The sequence below is a fragment of the Coregonus lavaretus genome (assembly GCF_964263955.1).
Source record: "Coregonus lavaretus genome assembly, contig: HAP1_SCAFFOLD_351, whole genome shotgun sequence".
Classification (NCBI taxonomy): Eukaryota; Metazoa; Chordata; class Actinopteri; order Salmoniformes; family Salmonidae; genus Coregonus; species Coregonus lavaretus.
In genome coordinates, this window is record NW_028165496.1 from 469,615 (window position 1) to 489,431 (window position 19,817).

The 19,817-nt window shown below is 43.6% G+C and overlaps 1 pseudogene across 1 annotated transcript; it reads left to right on the plus strand.

The window, feature by feature from the left end:
* The first annotated feature begins 9,097 nt into the window (after positions 1–9,097).
* Positions 9,098–15,372, plus strand: LOC311115784 (NACHT, LRR and PYD domains-containing protein 3-like; annotated as a pseudogene). Its single transcript has 10 exons — positions 9,098–9,185; positions 9,854–10,177; positions 10,631–12,567; positions 12,677–12,931; positions 13,113–13,286; positions 13,578–13,745; positions 13,880–14,050; positions 14,225–14,398; positions 14,555–14,601; positions 14,725–15,372. The product of its transcript is annotated as an NACHT, LRR and PYD domains-containing protein 3-like (transcript).
* Positions 15,373–19,817: the final 4,445 nt, after the last annotated feature.

Below are 19,817 nucleotides of genomic sequence, written 5' to 3' on the forward strand. Positions count from 1 at the left end.
TCGGTCATTCTCATTATGGGAAGACCTACTTACCTTACTGAGAACAATAAAAAATATTGATTGACTTGAATGAAGAATGCGCGTTTGCTATAGATGAAGTTGCATATTCAGGAGAAGGCACCACTACCACTAATTGCATTGGGGTGTTTCTGGACTGGCCGGCCAGCACGCTGTCATTTTACAGCGTCTCCTCTGACGCTATGACACACCTGCACACGTACAATGACTTGTTCACTGGACCCCTTTACCCTGCATTCAATATTCACACTGAAGAGGAGCAGGAGGGGTCCATCAGATTGTTGTAACGTTCATTAAGGCCCTTCAATATTCACACTGAAGAGGAGAAGGAGGGGTCCATCAGATTGTTGTAACGTTCATTAAGGCCCTTCAATATTCACACTGAAGAGGAGAAGGAGGGGTCCATCAGATTGTTGTAATGTTCATTAAGGCCCTACAATATTCACACAGAAGAGGAGAAAGAGGGGTCCATCAGATTGTTGTAACGTTCATTTAGGGCCATGTCAAGGTTTAGAAGAAATGACTGTGATTATATCTTCTACTAATGACATTGTGTAGGTTTAGGGGGACCTCTGGTTTTCTACTGAAGGGGTTTGGCTGCTGTTGTAACCTGACTTCATTGTCCTTCGGCTGTATCTTAGTGTTTCATGAATGACAGATGAAGATCCATTGGTAGCATGGTCATTTATATTTATTATGGATTCCCCATAGGCAGCAGCTACTCTTCCTGGGGTCCAGCAAAATAAAGGCAGTTATACATTTTAAAAACATGAGAACAAACTTTACAATGCATTCATAACAGATTTCACAACATATTAAGTGTGTGCCCTCAGGCCTCTACTCTACTACCACATATCTAGAACACAAAATCCATGTGTACATGTGTGTATAGTGCGTACGTTATCATGAGTTTGTGTGCATGTGTCTATGTTTGTGTTGCTTCACAGTCCCCGCTGTTCCATAAGGTGTATTTTTTATCCGTTTTTTAAATCTAATTTGACTGCTGGCATGAGTTACTTGATGTGGAATAGAGTTCCATGTAGTCATGGCTCTATATAGTACTGTGCTCCTCCCATAGTCTGTTCTGGACTTGGGGACTGTGAAGAGACCTCTGGTGGCATGTCTTGTGGGGTATGCATGGGTGTCCGATGCCATGTCAATACCTCTCACAAATACAAGTAGTGATGAAGTCAATCTCTCCTCCACTTTGAGCCAGGAGAGATTGACATGCATTTTATTAATGTTAGCGCTCTGTGTACATCCAGGGCCAGCCGTGCTGCCCTGTTCTGAGCCAATTGCAATTTTCCTAAGTGCCTCTTTGTGGCACCTGACCGCATGACTGAACAGTAGTCCAGGTGCGACAAAACTAGGGCCTGTAGGACCTGCCTTGTTGATAGTGCTGTTAAGAAGGCAGAGCAGCGCTTAATTATGGACATAGTTCTCCCCATCTTAGCTACTGTTGTATCAATATGCTTTGACCATGACAGTTTACAATCCAGGGTTACTCCAAGCAGTTTAGTCTCCTCAACTTGCTCAATTTCCACATAATTCCTTACAATATTTAGTTGAGGTTTAGGGTTTAGTGAATGATTTGTCCCAAATACAATGCTTTTTGAAATATTTAGGACTAACTTATTCCTTGCCACCCATTCTGAAACTAACTGCAGCTCTTTGTTAAGTGTTGGTGTCATTTCAGTCGCTGTGGTAGCTGACGTGTATAGTGTTGAGTCATTCGCATACACAGACACACTGGCTTTACTAAAGATTGAAAAAAGTAAGGGGCCTAGACAGCTGCCCTGGGGAATTCCTGATTCTACCTGGATTATGTTGAAGAGGCTTCCATTAAAGAACACCCTCTGTGTTCTGTTAGACAGGTAACTCTTCATCCACAATATAACAGGGGGTGTAAAGCCATAACACATACGTTTTTCCAGCAGCAGACTATGATCGATAACGTCAAAAGCCACACTGAAGTCTAACAAAACAGCCCCCACAATCTTTTTATCATCAATTTCAGTCATTTGTGTAAGTGCTGTGTTTGTTGAATGTCCTTCCCTATAAGCGTCCTGAAAGTCTGTTGTCAATTTGTTTACTGTAAAATAGCATTTTATCTGGTCAATTACCATTTTTTCCAAAAGTTTACTAAGAGTTGGGAACAGGCTGATTGGTCGGCTATTTGAGCCAGTTAAGGGGGCTTTACTATTCTCAGGTAGGGGTATAAATGTTGCTTCCCTCCAGGCCTGAGGGCACACACTTTCTAGTAGGCTTAAATTGAAGGTATGGCAAATAGGAGCGGCAATATCGACCTCTATTATCCTCAGTAATTTTCCATCCAAGTTGTCAGACCCCGGTGGCTTGTCATTGTTGAGAGACAATAATACTTTTCCACACTTACTTTACGGAATTCAAAATTACAATGCTTGTCTTTCATAATTTGGTCAGATATACTTGGATGTATAGTGTCAGCGTTTGTTGTTGGCATGTCATGCCTAAGTTTGCTAATAATTAAAGTAGTTGGCAATATCAGTGGGTTTTGTGATGAATGAGCCATTGATTCAATGAAGGGAGCGGAGTTTGCCTTTTTGCCCAAAATGTCATTTAAGGTGCTCCAAAGCTTTTTACTATAATTCAATGTCATTTATCTTTGTTTCATAGTGTAGTTTCTTCTTTTTATTCAGTTCAGTCACATGATTTCTCAATTTGCAGTATGTTTGCCAATCGGTTGTACAGCCAGACCTATTTGCCATATCTTTTGCCTCATCCCTCTAAATTATACAATTTTTCAATTCCTCATCAATCCACGGGGATTTAACAGTTTTTACAGTCATTTTCTTAATGGGTGCATTCTTATTAGTAACTGGGATAAGCAATTTCAAAAATGTGTCAAGTGCAGTGTCTGTTTGCTCCTCAGTACACACCACGAACCAACAAATATTATTTACATCAGCAACATAGGAATCACTACAAAACGTATTGTATGACCTCTTACACACTATATTAGGCCCAGCCTTTGGAACTTTGGTTTTCCTAGATATGGCTACTATATTGTGATCACTACATCCGATGGATTTTGGATACTGCTTTCAAACAAATGTCTGCAGCATTAGTAAAGATGTGATCAATACATGTTGATGATTTCAGTTCCTGTACTGTTTGTAACTACCCTGGTAGGTTGATTGATAACCTGAACCAGGTTGCAGGCACTAGTTTACAGTTTGAAGCTTTCTCTTGAGTGGGCAGCCTGATGAAAGCCAGTCAATATTTAAATCACCCAGAAAGTATACCTCTCTATTGATATCACATACATTATCAAGCATTTCACACATGTTATCCAGATACTGACTGTTAGCATTTGGTGGTCTATAGCAGATACTGACTGTTAGCATTTGGTGGTCTATGCAGGTGAACCTGTAGCCATATTACTTCAACAGTATTTAACATGAGATCCTCTCTAAGCTTTACAGGAATGTGGTTCTGAATATAGACAGCAACACCGCCCCGTTAGCATTTCTGTATTTTCTGTAAATGTAATAACCCTGTGTTGCTAACACTGTATCATCAAAGGTATTATCTAAGTGAGTTTCAGAGATGGCAGAATATGAATGTCATCTGTTACTAGCAAATTATTGATTTCATGAACCTTGTTTCTTAAGCTACATATGTTAACTTGGGCTATTTTTAACACTTTTCTGGGATGCTTCATTCTTTTTCTTGCTTTACTGGGAAGCTTAGCATAGGTAGACATATTCTGGTTATTTTTATTAGTGCAGGGTGAGCTGCACACAGTGGACTTCCTACTAGGGCACACCACCTCAGTGGCAACAGTATTACTCTGGTTCATAGGCATATGAGTACTGCATACAATAGCTGTAGGATCAGCAGAGGCATTCCGGGCAGTAAGAGGGACATAAATTAGGTTATTTACATTGTGTCTTCCAATGTCCCTAGGATAATGTACATTTGCTGAAGCATTATGACAACTCAGCGACACAATGGTAGGGATTAAATGAGCTGGACTTGGGTCATTGATAAGTCATTGTCTGAACGCAGCCTTATAATGCTGTGAAATGATCCAGGAACCCAAATGATTTGGATGGATCCCATCCTCCTTATAATACAAGCTTTGTTTCCAGAAGGTATCAAAATGGTCAATAAATGATTCATGTAGGTACTGAACTGTCTGTCTGGTCTGTCTATTTAGGCGTAACGTCTCATCAATGCACAGTTAACGTTGATATATATCCATGACAACATGATGTGATAATTGCCCCTATAGCGTATCATAACTTGCTATAAGAATTCATTAGAGCTCCATGCATTCCTAACAGCTCCATGCATTCCTAACAGCTCCCTGCATTCCTAACAGCTCCATGCATTCCTAACAGCTCCCTGCATTCCTAACAGCTCCATGCATTCCTAACAGCTCCATGCATTCCTAACAGCTCCCTGCATTCCTAACAGCTCCATGCATTCCTAACAGCTCCATGCATTCATAACAGCTCCCTGCATTCCTAACAGCTCCATGCATTCCTAACAGCTCCATGCATTCCTAACAGCTCCATGCATTCCTAACAGCTCCATGCATTCCTAACAGCTCCATGCATTCCTAACAGCTCCCTGCATTCATTACAGCTCCATTCGTCCATAACAGCTCCATGCATTCATAACAGCTCTATGCATTCATAACAGCTACATGCAAATGTTATACATATGTACAGAATGGTGTAATAAATAATTGGTCATTTAGCAGACGCTCTTATCCAGAGCGACTTACAGGAGCAATTAGGGTTAAGTGCCTTGCTCAAGGGCACATCGACAGATTTTTCACCTAGTCGGCTCGGGGATTAGAACCAGCGACCTTTCGGTTACTGGCACAACGCTCTTAACCACTAAGCTACCTGCTGCCCTGAATTTAGTTTTTATTTAGTTGAACCTGCCAGACACCCGGATCCTTCTGTTCTGGTGTGTAGTCACTAGGAACCTAACAGAACCAAAACAGAGCCAATCGGAACAGGGAGGGAACTATCTGAATTCGTCTAATATATACTCCTATTTTCATAGCCAATTCTTATTATTTTTTTGATGAAAAAAGGTTTGTCAGACTAATGAATACACCCCTTTTCTCTGAGTGGGAGGGGCGGGGAGTGGTGAGCTGATAAAGAGAGAGACAGAAAAGGAAACGGAAGTGAGACCTCAATGAACTAAGTAGAACGGACCCAGCTGCTATCATTGGTGTCTATGGGAGAGCCACCCCCTTCAGTAGATCGGACCCGGCTGCTATCATTGGTGTCTATGGGAGAGCCAAACCCCTTCAGTAGACCGGACCCAGCTGCTATCATTGGTGTCTATAGGAGAGCCACCCCCTTCAGTAGATCGGACCCGGCTGCTATCATTGGTGTCTATGGGAGAGCTACCCCCTTCAGTAGATCGGACCCGGCTGCTATCATTGGTGTCTATGGGAGAGCCACCCCCTTCAGTAGATCGGACCCGGCTGCTATCATTGGTGTCTATGGGAGAGCCACTCCCTTCAGTAGACTGTGGGATTATTTAAGATACTATTCGAAGAGGTAGGGTTTCAGGTGCTTTCGAAAGAGTGACAGGGACTCTGCTGTCCTAGCTTCAGAGGGAAGCTGGTTCCACCATTGGGGTGTCAGGACAGAGAAGAGCTTGGACTGGGCTGAGCGGGAGCTGCCCTCCCGTAGGGGTGGGAGGGCTAAGAGACCAGAGGTGGCAGAACAGAGTTCTTGGGTTGGGGTGTAGGGTTTGAGCAGAGCCTGAAGATAGGGAGGGGCAGTTCCTCTTGCTGCTCCGTAGGCAAGTACCATGGTCTTGTGGTGGATGAGAGCTTCGACTGGAAGCCAGTGGAGTGTGCGGAGGAGCAGGGTGACAGGAGAGAACTTGGGAAGGTTGAAAACCAGGCAGGCTGCTGCGTTCTGGATAAATTGGTTTGATGGCACAAGTGCCTGGATTAGTACATGGCCAAAAGAAGAAACAGGACTCAGTGTTGACCTGGAGTGAACTGAAGGGGGCGCTATCCAGTAAGAAACAGAAGAGAAGCATCATTCTTCCTACTCTGGACAAACTGTCAGTGGAGATCCTAAAGAGGGAGGTCCTTACTCCCAAGAAGAGGTTTTCATTGGCAGGGAAGAGGACGGAGTCACCCTCAATCAAGAGGCTGTCATTGGGTAACTCTAGGAAGGAGTCTGTGTCATTGAAGAGTCTCTCTCCGGGTAAGAGGAAGAAAGAGGTGAAGAAAGGAGAACTGAAGATATTCTCTCTGGGTTACATTGGAAAGGAATCACCTTCACCACCACCCAGAAATATATTCTCTCTGTTTAACATCAAGAAGGAATCACCTCCTCCACCAACCAAAAATACACTACATGGCCAAAAGTATGTGGACACCTGCTCGTCAAACATCTCATTCCAAAATCATGGGCATTAATATGGAATTGGTCCCCATTTGCAGCTATAACAGCCTCCACTCTTCTGGGAAGGCTTTCCACTAGATGTTGGAACATTGCTGCTGGGACTTGCTTCCATTCAGCCACAAGAGCATTAGTGAGATCGGGCGCTGATGTTGGGCGATTAGGCCTGTCTCGCAGTCGGCGTTCCAATTCATCCCAAAGGTGTTCGAAGGGGGTTGAGTTCAGGGCTCTGTGCAGGCCAGTCAAGTTCTTCCACACCGATCTCTAAACACCATTTCTGTATGGACCTCGCTTTGTTCACGGGGGCATTGTCATGCTGAAACAGGAAAGGGCCTTCCCCAAACTGTTGCCACAAAGTTGGAAGCACAGAATGGTCTAGAATGTCATTGTATGCTATAGCGTTAAGATTTCCCTTCACTGGAACTAAGGAGCCTGAACCATGAAAAACAGCCCCAGACCATTATTCCTCCTCCACCACCACCACCCAAAAATATATTTCCCAATTTAACATCAAGGAGTCAAATCCCAAAGATTATACCTGGCAAATGTTAATCCCTTAATTTAAACATGACCTAGGCCCTAGACAGACAGAGAGAGAGATAGATGGACAGACAGAGAGAGAGAGAGAGACAGACAGACAGATGGACAGACAGAGACAAACAGCTTCAGACAGACACACACACACACACACACACACACACACACACACACACACACACACACACAGCTTTGTAATACAAGCGAAGACACGCCTCTCTGCCTATTTGTTTGAATTTATTTCTATCCAATCACCAAGCCTGTTAGAACAGAACCGTTGCCAGAGGTTATGAAACTTTGCGGTTAACAGGAAGGAGCCTACCCTACAACGCCCAGAGTAGACAGAACAACAAGACAACTTACATGCGGTACGTGTCGTCTTTTTAGGGATTCAAAGCTCTATATAACCGTTATATAGATATGTGTTACATCCTACCCAGTGTTGTACATTTGTCTTTTACCTTTTCTGTTTATGTGTTGAGTTTCAAAGAACTGTCTGCTTTGATACACGGTGTATCGCTCTTATCGTGGTCAGGTCGTTATTGTTAAAGAAAATGTGTAAACTGGGTAGTTCGAGCCCTGAATGCTGATTGGCTGAAAGCCATGGTATATGAGACCGTATACCACGGGTATGACAAAACACTTATTTTTACTGTTCTAATTATGTTGGTAACCATTTTACAATAGCAATAAGGCACCTCTGGGGTTTGTGGTATATCGGCCATATACCACACCCCCTTGGACCTTATTGCTTAAGTATACTCAATGACGTACCTGGTTAAATAAGAGCAAATAAAATACATTTACTACGGCATCGTTCTGTAAATCAACTAGTATCCTATGTATCCTACATGTAATCTACATGTTTTTTAAAAATATTTATATTTTTACGTCATTTAGCAGACGCTCTTATCCAGAGCGACTTACAGTTAGTGCATACATTATTATTTTTTATTTATTTTCATACTGGCCCCCCGTGGGAATCGAACCCACAACCCTGGCGTTGCAAACGCCATGCTCTACCAACTGAGCTACCTCCCTGCCGGCCATTCCCTCCCCTACCCTGGACGACGCTGGGCCAATTGTGCGCCGCCCCATTGGTCTCCCGGTTGCGGCCGGCTACAGCAGAGCCTGGATTCGAACCAGGATCTCTAGTGGATCAGCCTTAGACCACTGCGCCACTCGGGAGAAGCGCATGGCCTTATATATTGAATATCCCAATGATGAAGAGAGAGAGAAAGAAAAACAGACAGACTGATGGACAGAGAGAGACAGACTAACAGACAGACTGACTGACAGATAGACAGACTGACAGACAACAGACAGACTGACTGACTGACAGACTGACAGACAGAAAAATCAACTTCATTAATTAATTTATGCTTTAAATACAAAGTATATAAAACAGACAGACAGACTGATAGACTGACTGACAGAAAAATCAACATGTTTTTAAAAATATTTATATATTTTATTTTTGAATATCCCTACTATGAAGAGAGAGAGAAAGAAACACATACAGACAGATGGATGGACAGAGAGACAGACCGACAGACAGACTGATAGAAAAATGAACTTTATTAATACATTTGTGCTTTAAATACAAAGTATATAAAACAGACAGACAGACACAGTTTTGTATTATAAACTAAGACACGCCTCTCTGACTATTCCTTTGAATTAATTTATATCCAGTCACCAAACCCTGTCAGTACAGAGATGATGAAACTTTGCGGTTAACTGCAAAGTTCAGGAAGTTAACATTGCCAATTTAGCGACTTTGTCGCTATATTTAGCGAGTATTCAGAGCAGAAGATGTTCACCACTCCGCGTCCAGACTGCAAATGAATCGCGCATGCGAGAAGCCGCCGCTGGCTGATCCCGCCCTTATTTTTTTGTGGTCCATTTAGATTGTTAATGTAGATTGTATACAAAAAAATTCTCTCTCACGAAGTTATTCCTCTCTCCTACAGCGTCCATCACAATTACAAGCTCATGACCAATGATGCAAATTGAGTGCTGACGTAATGTAGCGACTTCTAGTGACTTTTAGGACAGCCAATAGCTACTTTACTTACTGAGGAGTTGGCAACACTGAGGAAGTATCCTCCTCTACAACGCCCAGAACATGAAACAGACCAAAGAAAGTAGGAGGAAGAAAGAGCACCATTGTAGACGGCACAACAAGACAACTTACATGCGGTAAGTGTCGTCTTTTTAGGGATTCAAAGCTCTATATAACCGTTATATAGATATGTGTTACATCCTACCGAGTGTTGTGCATTTGTCTTTTACGTTTTCTGTTTATGTGTTGAGTTTTAAAGAATTGTCTGCTTTGCTGCACGGTGTCTCGCTCTTATCGTGGTCAGGTTGTTATTGTTAAAGAAAATGTATACTCAATGGCGTACCTGGTTAAATAAAATAAATATACTAGGGAATCTTTCTGTAAGTCAACTATGTATCCTTTATGATGACCATTCTAGCCTTCTGTGGTTATGGCATAGGACTACAATACTGATACCGAATTGAGACTGTACTGAGGGCAAAAGGGGGTACAACTCAATATTAGGAAGGTGTTATGAGGGCAAAAGGGGTGCAACTCAATATTAGGAAGGTGTACTGAGGGCAAAAGGGGTGTAACTCAATATTAGGAAGGTGTTCTGAGGGCAAAAGGGGGTACAACTCAATATTAGGAAGGTGTTCTGAGGGCAAAAGGGGGTGCAACTCAATATTAGGAAGGTGTACTGAGGGCAAAAGGGGTGTAACTCAATATTAGGAAGGTGTTCTGAGGGCAAAAGGGGGTGTAACTCAATGTAAGGAAAGTGTTCAGTGTATATTGTCTGTTCTCTCTTTGCTTCTGGCTCTCTCAGGGGGAGGAGACTGACTGTCTGATATCATGGATCAGACTCCTCAGTCCCTCGTTCCAGCCCAGGACTCTGGTCCGCTGTCCTCCATGACGGCTCAACCTGCCCATCCACAGTCCTACATTACAGCTCAGCCTGCCCCACCACAGTCCTCCATTACGGCTCAGCCTGCCCCACCACAGTCCTCCATTACGGCTCAGCCTGCCCCACCACAGTCCTCCATTACAGCTCAGGGTGGTTCTGTTGTTGTTGCACCCCAACTTGTTGGCTGCAATGTCGGAGGTTCAGTTTATCAAAACATCAGTGTTACTATGCCTTCACATGGTGCTGGTAAGACAATTCTTTATTGTTATTTTTGTTATAATAGAAAATAATGCAAAAAAACTAAACAAATTATTACAGAAATGTTGATTAGTTAATATGCAGTGTCCCTGTCAAATAATACAATACAATTAAGCATATATTTTGTGTTCTGATAGGGTACGACAGTTGAACTAAGCTCATGAGGTATTTGTAAATTGTATTCTTCAAGAATCAATGGGTACATAGTATATAATTAATTTTAAAGTAAAAAAATGGATGTACCAGTTGTAGATTAACACACACACAGACTCATAAAAGTCTGAAAAAAATAAAATAAGGCACGCCCATGCAGGAAATCGGACTTTGAAACCAGTAACTGAAAGTATTGTGTTCGTTACGGTACTGAATACTGCAGATAAAAAACGGAAGTAAAGATATTTTATGCATCCCACAACACTATCAATGTTCTTCCCTCATTAGATGAAGATCTGCAAAAAGTCAAGGGCAAACACAAGTCCAACATGAAGAAGAAGTTTGGGAGCATCTTTGAGGGGCTTGGAAAACGGGGAAACCCAACATTGCTGGACAATATTTACACCGAGCTCTACATCACAACTGGGGAGAGTGAAGGGGTTAATAAAGAGCATGAGGTATGGCAGATTGAAGATACGGCTCGGACCAAAGCATATCAAGACCATGCAATCAACTGCAATGACATCTTTAGATCTTTAGACCCTAAGACCGAGGAACATAATGAAAAATCCCAATCCAAACAAGCGGTACCCATCAGAACTGTGCTGACAAAGGGAATCGCTGGCATTGGAAAAACAGTCTCAGTGCAGAAGTTCATCCTTGACTGGGCAGAAGGAATAGCCAATCGGGATGTAGATTTTGTCTTCGCACTTCCATTTAGGGACTTGAATTTCATCAAAGATGACTACAATCTATTGGAACTCCTGAGTGACTTCCACCCTGAACTAACAGATATCTAACTGAAGGGGGATATAGGATGCAAAGAAGTTTGCCGACTGCAAAGTCGTGTTCATCTTGGATGGTCTGGATGAAAGCCAACTTCCACTGGATTTCCATAACAACAAGAGGTTGTCTAATGTAACCAAGACAACATCAGTGGACGTGCTGCTGACAAACCTCATCAAGGGGAATCTGCTTCCTTCTGCTCTCCTCTGGATAACCTCCCGACCAGCAGCAGTTGATAAGATACCCTCCGACTGTTTTGACCGTGTAACAGAAGTTCGGGGATTCAACGACCCACTGAAAGAAGAATACTTCAAGAAGAGATTCAGTGATGATGAGAACCTGTCCAGCAAAATCATCTCACACATAAAGACATCGAGGAGTCTCTTCATCATGTGCCACATTCCAGTCTTCTCTTGGATTACTGCCATGGTTCTTGGGAAAATGTTGAGTGAAAATGACCATGGAAAAGTCCCTAAAACTCTGACTGAGATGTACATTCGTTTCCTACTCACTCTGACAAGCATGAAGAACAAGAAATATAATGGGAAAAACGAACCAGATCCTCGTATTCTGTCAGAGTCTGACGTACAGATCATTCTGAAGCTTGGAAAACTAGCCTTCCAAAACTTGGAAAAGAGCAATCTGGTGTTTTCTGAAGACGATCTGAGAGGGTGTGGCATTGATGTCAAAGAAGGCTTCTTGCTCTCAGGGATGTGCACAGAGCTCTTCAGAGAGGAGGACCCAATGTTTAGAGCAAACAAGTACAGCTTTGTGCATCTCAGCATTCAGGAGTTCTTCGCTGCACTCTATGTTGCCTACCTCTTTGTCAGTGAAAATGTCAACCCGTTTGCATCAAGAGAGAACAGGCTACCAAGATCGAATTACGGGTATTTTGGAGAAGGTGATGACTTCAGTGAGGACGAAGATTACAGGCCACAACCCAGAGGTTCTCAGCAGCAGCAGAAAACACTGCATGACTTGCAGAGGAGTGCGGTGGATGAAGCTTTGAAGAGCAAGACCGGTCATCTAGACCTCTTCCTCCGCTTCCTTCTGGGCATCTCACTGGAGTCCAATCAGATCCTCTTGAAATGCCTACAGCTCCAGACTGAGGGAGACAAAGAGAGTATCCAGAATACCATCCAATACATCAAAGACAAGCTCTCAGACGAAAGACAATATCCCTCCCCAGAGAGGTGCATCAATCTCTTCCACTGTTTGATTGGGTTGAACGATACCTCGTTTGTGAATGAAATTCAAAGGTTCTTGACATCCAAAAACCCTGCTGAGAAGAACCTGACGCCTGCACAGTGCTCGGCGATGGCATACGTACTCTTGATGTCAGAGGAAGTGTTGGACAAACTGGACGTGAGAGAGTACAACACGTCAGATGAGGGGCGTAAGAGGCTGGTCCCTGCTGTTCGATGCTGCCGAAAGGCTATGTGAGTTGAAGTGTTGATATGTACAGTATGTCACTGTATGTCTTATAGCCATTTTAATCAGTCCTATACTACATCCACATCTCCCATAATAAATGTCTCTCCTCTGTAGACTAGCGGACTGCCGCCTTACAACGAGTTGCTGTGAAACGGTGGCATCTGCACTACAGCTGCCCGACTCCCAGCTGAGAGAGCCGGACCTCAGCGGCAACGCCCTGTTGGACCTGAAGTCCCTCTCTGTTGGACTGAGGAGTCCCAACTGCCGACTGGAGTCACTTAACCTTAGCCATATCAACATGGGAAGATCGGGACCAGAGCTTCTAAAGGCTGTGCTGATGGGTGCTCACAGCCAGCCACTTGTGTTGAGGTGAGTGCTATGCCTGGAACAACACACAGCAGAACACTTTTCAACAGTCAGTAACCTTCAAAATCTACTCTGGCAAAGAAAACAAGCAATAAATATAATGATAAACAACTTTAAATGACGGTGGTATGCATGTTGGCAAGTTTGAACAATTCAATCATTTTTTTGGGGTTGTTTCACACAGACTCACCAGTTGTGATCTCAAAGATGACGTTTGTGAAACCGTTGCCTCGGCTCTCCAGGCAGCTGGCTCATGTCTGACAGAGCTGGATCTCAGCTACAACAAACTGACAGACACAGGGGTGAAGCAGATCTCCAGTGGTCTTATGAGTCCACACTGTAACCTGAAGATACTGAGGTGAGTAATGAACATGTTTAAAGGGGAAGGTCAGGATCAATAGAAGGGAAATGCCTGCAATTTTCAAAATTGTCAAATCAACTCCATATGTGGTTTGACATTAGGTGATTTGTTCATTTATGTAAAAACATTGCACACATGCCCCTATCACTTACCATTGATTGTTAGCTAGCTTCTTAGTCCAGGATTTGGCTTAATGTGTCTTGAAACTGGCCCTATAGGTTAATGTATTCTTGATTAATGACAGCTCCCCTTTACATTTAGTTAATACATTTTTTTCATGTTGGACAGACTGACTGGTTGTGGGGTTACAGAGGAGTCCTGTGGAAGTTTGTCCTCTGCTATAGCAGTCTCTCAGCTCGAGGAACTACGTCTGGGCTGCATCAAACTGGGCGACTCTGGAGTAAAGCTGCTGTCTGCTGGACTGATGGATCCACACTGTCAGATACAGACTCTGGGGTGAGAAATAAACCGTTATGTTTAATCTTCCACATGTTACAGTAGAAGAAACCTTTTATTACCGCATTGTTAAAACTATACCGTAACAATGGAAACACCAAGAGAACGTAGCGTTAAATTCTCTCCCTCCCAAGGCTAAGGGAGTGTAATCTCTCCAGACGTTCCTGTGTCTCCCTGGCTCCTGTCCTGTGGTCATACTCAGTACTGAGAGAGCTGGACCTGAGAGACAACAGCCTGTGGTACTCTGGAATGAGGCTCCTCTCTGCTGGACTGAGGAACCCCAACTGTGCCTTACAGACTCTTAGGTAGATTACACATTTGATATTGTGAAAGCATACTGTAAACTTCAGAAAACAGTCAAATAGGAATGATTGAACTAGTGAACTGCACTGCACTTAAATGGAATTTAAACGTTTTAACTTAAAAAATATATACTCTAGCAGTTGTTCATTGTTTTATGCTGTCTCTTCTCTCTGTAGGCTTTCTGGTTGTCTAGTCACAGAGAAAGGCTGTACGTTTCTTGCCTCTGCTCTGGAGTCAAATCCCTCCCACCTGAAAGAACTGGACCTGAGCTTCAATCACCCAGGAGACTCCGGAGTGAAGCTGCTCTCTGCTAGACTGGAGGATCCACACTGTAGACTGGAGAAACTCAGGTAAAAGGAAATTTAGTTGATTTGACTTTTGCTTCTGTTAACACCTCATTGCTCAATGGGCTTTCAAGACTCTAGTTTATATAGTGAAATCATCAAGGTAATCTCCACTGTAATCAGGTTCAATAGGCCCTACATGACTCTTTCTTTGTCCCACAGTTTGGACCATGGTGGAGAGTCCAGAATCAAACCAGGCCTGAGGAAATGTGAGTCATCAAACTACATTTAGGAAAAGAAAGCTGGCTTTTTAAGCACCTAAACTTTTATAAGCAAATTGTGAAAATAACATAAAACACATGTTTCTGTTTTTCTGCCTTGTCTTGCTACAGATGCCTGCCAGCTCAAGCTGAACGATATGTCAGCAGATAGTGACCTGACTCTGTCCGAGGACAACACGAGGGTGGTGAGGAGAACACAGGTTAACCGATATCCTTATTTGGATTTCTCTGATTCAGATGACTCAGATCGGACAAAAAAGTTGGATAAGTGGGCCAAAGTACGCTGCAGGGAGCCCCTGTCTGATGGTCGTTTCTACTGGCAGGTTGAATGGACTGGCTGGGTTGACATTGGGGTGACAAATACATCCAGATCGGTTACTGAGAAGAAGAGGTCTTGGGGGCTTTTCTGCTGCAATGAACAGTACACATTTATTCATAATATCAGGATCTCAGTTGTGCCAGTACCCAGGCCGGACACAAAGTGTATAGGAGTGTATCTGGACTTTCCGGCCGGCGCTCTGTCCTTTTACAGCGTCTCCTCTGGTACACTGACCCACCTGTACACATTCCACACCACGTTCACTGAGCCCCTTTACCCTAGTTCAAAATCATGTGTGATGAGAGGGAGATATTTGGCTCAGTTAAAATCCAAACTCTGTGAATGAAAGCAGCCATCACCAGAGTAACTGACAGACACATTTTTAATTTAATTTTATTTCTGTAAATAGATTTAGTCTGTTTTTTGGGGGGAGATTTTAATTGAACTTTATTGATATCCAGGTGGGAAATCGAAATGGTATAGTCACACATGTCTCTGTCTGATATCAAGTGATGAAGATGACATCCACCTGTCTCATCAAACACATCATCACTCAGTGATGACATCAACCTGTCTCATCACAAATACACCTTCACTCAGAGAGATGACATCCACCTGTCTCATCACAAATACACCTTCACTTAGAGAGAGGACAATTATGTTTTGATTAGAAAATGTTAGGTAATAAACGTAATAAATATTTACCATTCACACATCATTCAGCTTTGGGTGGAAATGGTCTTTGGAAGTTGTTTGTTTATATTTTTATTATTGTATTATTGTTGTTGTTATAGTTATGTTTGATTATTAATATGTTTTTAATGATTAATTTGTGTAAAAGGGGGGGGGGGTGATACTACAGAGTGATAGAGGAAAGAGAGAGAGCAAGGGAGGGAGGAGGGGGAGAAAGGGAGAGTGAAAGAGGGGGAGAAAGGGAGAGTGATAGAGGAAAGAGCAAGGGAGGGAGGAGGGGGAGAAAGGGAGAGTGATAGAGGGAAGAGCGAGGGAGGGAGGAGGGGGAGAAAGGGAGAGTGAGAGAGGGAAGAGCGAGGGAGGGAGGAGGGGGAGAAAGGGAGAGTGATAGAGGAAAGAGCGTGGGAGGGAGGAGGGGGAGAAAGGGAGAGTGATAGAGGGAAGAGCGAGGGAGGGAGGAGGGGGAGAAAGGGAGAGTGATAGAGGAAAGAGCGTGGGAGGGGGAGAAAGGGAGAGTGATAGAGGGAAGAGCGTGGGAGGGAGGAGGGGGAGAAAGGGAGAGTGATAGAGGGAAGAGCGAGGGAGGGAGGAGGGGAGAAAGGGAGAGTGATAGAGGGAAGAGCGAGGGAGGGAGGAGGGGGAGAAAGGGAGAGTGAGAGAGGAAAGAGTGTGGGAGGGAGGAGGGGGAGAAAGGGAGAGTGATAGAGGGAAGAGCGAGGGAGGAGGGGGAGAAAGGGAGAGTGATAGAGGGAAGAGCATGGGAGGGAGGAGGGGGAGAAAGGGAGAGTGATAGAGGGAAGAGCGTGGGAGGGAGGAGGGGGGAGAAAGGGAGAGTGATAGAGGGAAGAGCGAGGGAGGAGGGGGAGAAAGGGAGAGTGATAGAGGGAAGAGCGTGGGAGGGAGGAGGGGGAGAAAGGGAGAGTGATAGAGGAAAGAGCGAGGGAGGAGGAGGAGAAAGGGAGAGTGATAGAGGGAAGAGCGTGGGAGGGAGGAGGGGGAGAAAGGGAGAGTGATAGAGGGAAGAGCGAGGGAGGGAGGAGGGGGAGAAAGGGAGAGTGATAGAGGAAAGAGCGTGGGAGGGAGGAGGGGGAGAAAGGGAGAGTGATAGAGGGAAGAGCGAGGGAGGGAGGAGGGGAGAAAGGGAGAGTGATAGAGGAAAGAGCGTGGGAGGGGGAGAAAGGGAGAGTGATAGAGGGAAGAGCGTGGGAGGGAGGAGGGGGAGAAAGGGAGAGTGATAGAGGGAAGAGCGAGGGAGGGAGGAGGGGAGAAAGGGAGAGTGATAGAGGGAAGAGCGAGGGAGGAGGGGTGGATGATACTTTAGAGCAGGGGTGGGCAAACTTTGTCTCAGATAAAAATAAAAGTTGTTCGATTTGTCTCATCAAAATCAATTTGAGGGACGGAAAAAAGGGCATTTATTTGAAAATATAAAATCTATATAATATATATATAAAATATAAAGCTCCGTTATACTTTCTATCTAGCATCTAGTTGAAGACGTTCAAGAATGGCCTGGAGTGTTTTCCTCCTCCTCCTCCTACCCTATCCTCCTCTTCCTCCCCTATCATCCTCCTCCTCCCCTATCCTCCTCCTCCTCTGTCCTCCTCCCCTTCCCTCCTCCTCCTCCTCCTCCCCTATCCTCCTCCTCCTCCCCTATCCTCCTCTGGTTTATGTGAATGTGTGTGGGTTTTGTGTGAGTGTCAGTGTAGTGTGTGAGTGAGTGTGTATATAGTCTGCATACACAGTATAGTCCAGTCAGTGTGAATATAGTGTGTATATATAGTCTAGTGAGTGTATATATAGTCTAGTGAGTGTGTATATAGTGTGTATATATAGTCAAGTGTGTGTGTATATAGTGTGCATATAGTCAAGTGAGTGTGTATATAGTGTGTATATAGTCTAGTCAGTGTGTATATAGTGTGTATATATAGTCTAGTGAGTATGTATATAACAAAGTACAGTGGGGAAAAAAAGTGTTTAGTCAGCCACCAATTGTGCAAGTTCTCCCACTTAAAAAGATGAGAGAGGCCTGTAATTTTCATCATAGGTACACGTCAACTATGACAGACAAATTGAGGAAAAAAAATCCAGAAAATCCCATTGTAGGATTTTTAATGAATTTATTTGCAAATTATGGTGGAAAATAAGTATTTGGTCACCTACAAACAAGCAAGATTTCTGGCTCTCACAGACCTGTAACTTCTTCTTTCAGAGGATCCTCTGTCCTCCACTCGTTACCTGTATTAATGGCACCTGTTTGAACTTGTTATCAGAAAAAAATACACCTGTCCACAACCTCAAACAGTCACACTCCAAACTTCACAATGGCCAAGACCAAAGAGCTGTCAAAGGACACCAAAAACAAAATTGTAGACCTGCACCAGGCTGGGAAGACTGAATCTGCAATAGGTAAGCAGCTTGGTTTGAAGAAATCAACTGTGGGAGCAATTATTAGGAAATGGAAGACATACAAGACCACTGATAATCTCCCTCGATCTGGGGCTCCACGCAAGATCTCACCCCGTGGGGTCAAAATGATCACAAGAACGGTGAGCAAAAATCCCAGAACCACACGGGGGGACCTAGTGAATGACCTGCAGAGAGCTGGGACCAAAGTAACAAAGCCAACCATCAGTAACACACTACGCCGCCAGGGACTCAAATCCTGCAGTGCGAGACGTGTCCCCCTGCTTAAGCCAGTACATGTCCAGGCCCGTCTGAAGTGCATTTGGATGATCCAGAAGAGGATTGGGAGAATGTCATATGGTCAGATGAAACCAAAATATAACTTTTTGGTAAAAACTCAACTCGTCATGTTTGGAGGACAAAGAATGCTGAGTTGCATCCAAAGAACACCATACCTACTGTGAAGCATGGGGGTGGAAACATCATGCTTTGGGGCTGTTTTTCTGCAAAGGGACCAGGACGACTGATCCGTGTAAAGGAAAGAATGAATGGGGCCATGTATCGTGAGATTTTGAGTGAAACCCTCCTTCCATCAGCAAGGGCATTGAAGATGAAACGTGGCTGGGTCTTTCAGCATGACAATGATCCCAAACACACCGCCCGGGCAACGAAGGAATGGCTTCGTAAGAAGCATTTCAAGGTCCTGGAGTGGCCTAGCCAGTCTCCAGATCTCAACCCCATAGAAAATCTTTGGAGGGAGTTGAAAGTCTGTGTTGCCCAGCGACAGCCCCAAAACATCACTGCTCTAGAGGAGATCTGCATGGAGGAATGGGACAAAATACCAGCAACAGTGTGTGAAAACCTTGTGAAGACTTACAGAAAACGTTTGACCTGTGTCATTGCCAACAAAGGGTATATAACAAAGTATTGAGAAACTTTTGTTATTGACCAAATACTTATTTTCCACCATCATATGCCAATAAATTCATAAAAAATCCTACAATGTGATTTTCTGGATTTTTTTTCCTCATTTTGTCTGTCATAGTTGACGTGTACCTATGATGAAAATTACAGGCCTCTCTCATCTTTTTAAGTGGGAGAACTTGCACAATTGGTGGCTGACTAAATACTTTTTTTCCCCACTGTATTGAGAAACGTTTGTTATTGACCAAATACTTATTTTCCACCATAATTTGCAAAAAAATTCATAAAAAATCCTACAATGTGATTTTCTGGAGAAAAAAATTCTCAATTTGTCTGTCATAGTTGACGTGTACCTATGATGAAAATTACAGGCCTCTCTCATCTTTTTAAGTGGGAGAACTTGCACAATTGGTGGCTGACTAAATACTTTTTTCCCCCACTGTATATAGTGTGTATATATAGTCTAGTGAGTGTGTATATAGTGTGTATATAGTGTGTATATATAGTATGTATATATAGTCAAGTGTGTGTATATATAGTCTAGTGAGTGTGTATATAGTGTGTATATATAGTCTAATGAGAGTGTATGTAGTGTGTATATATAGTGAGTGTGCATAGAGTCAATGCAAGATAGGGTCAGTGGGTAACCATTTAATTAACTATTTAGCAGTCTTCTGGCTATTTAGCAGTCTTCTGGCTTGGGGGTAGAAGCTGTCGGACAGGCTCATAGAGCCGATGCTCCGCTACAGTTTGCCGGACGGTAGCAGAGTGAACAGTCTATGGCTTGTATATTGACTGGTGTTGCTAAGCCTTCAGTAACTCCAAATTAATTATTAACCTTAAAAGGGGGTGCCAAGGCTATATT